The sequence below is a fragment of the Pseudomyrmex gracilis genome, unplaced genomic scaffold, assembly GCF_002006095.1.
Source record: "Pseudomyrmex gracilis isolate BER0280 unplaced genomic scaffold, ASM200609v1 scaffold_3731, whole genome shotgun sequence".
NCBI lineage: Eukaryota > Metazoa > Arthropoda > Insecta > Hymenoptera > Formicidae > Pseudomyrmex > Pseudomyrmex gracilis.
Genome location: NW_018024315.1, coordinates 1 through 1,426, shown reverse-complemented (window position 1 = coordinate 1,426; position 1,426 = coordinate 1). Strand labels below are relative to the sequence as shown.

Genomic DNA, 1,426 nt, shown 5'->3' with positions numbered 1-1,426 from the left:
GACACATAACTTGCCAAATAATAATTATAATATATGCGATGACGCTTATATGAGTAATACCTCTTTTTTATCCATTCAAGATGGTAGTGGTATGTATTTTTTTAAAGAATTGGAAATTATCATTATTACAGATAGATGCCCGGGAAAAAATGGATTAAATCTAACTAGATCTAATTTAAATCTAACAAGATAAAAAAATGGAAAACTAGATCTAATTAGATCCAAATTATATCTAAATAGATATAAAGTAGATCTAAATAGATATAAGTAAATCTATGTAAATTTACACTTTATTTATCATTAGATCTACTTTAGATCTACTCAGATCTACTATATTAGATCTATTCAGATATACTTAGTTCTGTTTAGATCTGCTTAGATCTAATATAATAAATCTGAGTAAATCTACTATAAATCTAAAATAGATATACTGATAAATAAAGTGTAAATTTACATAGATCTATTTATATCTGTTTAGATCAACTTTATATCTATTTAGGTCTAATTAGATCTATTTTTCCATTTTTTTATCTTGTTAGATTTAAATTAGATCTATTTAGATGTAATCCATTTTTTCCCGGGTGGAAACGAAATATTTTAAAAATTAACATTTTTTTCTTTAGATAATGCAAAGTATTTCAAAGAAATTATTCGCCAGCAAAGTTTCTTTAAAACTTAATTGTGGCAGATTGCAGACGATTTAAGAGAAGTAAAAAATGTCATAATGACCAATAATCTGATGCAAAATCAAGACAATGATCAGCAACAAAATAAAAGATCGATTTATTCTTCTTTTGAGCTACCATTGAGAACAGTGAAAGATATTGAAGAAGCTGTAGAACAATTTTTAGAAATTGAAGATAACTTTAAATGTTCGGTAATACATATGAATGCTCAAAATTAATTTTGTAAAATCTTAATAACTATTGTAAAGTAATATATGAATTTTTGTTTCAGACNACAGAAACATGTACAGTAGGAGGCACATCTCCTTATAATTTTATACATCGAAATTTGTGCCGCTTGGTTATCAATGAACTTGCACAATACAACTGGATAGGTGCAAAACAAAAAAGAAACTTTTGTAATCTTCGAATTGCCAATATGTTAGTAGGTAAATACATTAATTAATGTAATTTTTGTAGTACTAATATATATTAATTAAATATATTTATTATTAATTATATACATTAATTATATAAATTTAGTGGTTATATATATTTAAGTATACCCAGACAGCACACAACATACATAGGACGTCCAAATTTAGGTCTTATTTAGTCCAAACGTCCATGAACATTATATGTATGTTTTAAAAATGTACATTATTGGACGTACTAAGTATATTTACATTTAGATGTTTTAAAAATATCCATATTATAGATGTTTTATTTTGTCATGCAACGCAATATTCTTTTGTAGAACT

The 1,426-nt window shown here is 25.0% G+C and overlaps 1 long non-coding RNA gene across 1 annotated transcript; it reads left to right on the top strand.

Moving 5' to 3' along the window:
- Positions 1 to 6: 6 nt before the first annotated feature.
- Positions 7 to 710, top strand: LOC109863236. Its single transcript, XR_002251303.1, has 2 exons — positions 7 to 89; positions 624 to 710. It is a non-coding gene; the product is annotated as an uncharacterized LOC109863236 (long non-coding RNA).
- The last annotated feature ends 716 nt before the right edge of the window (positions 711 to 1,426 follow it).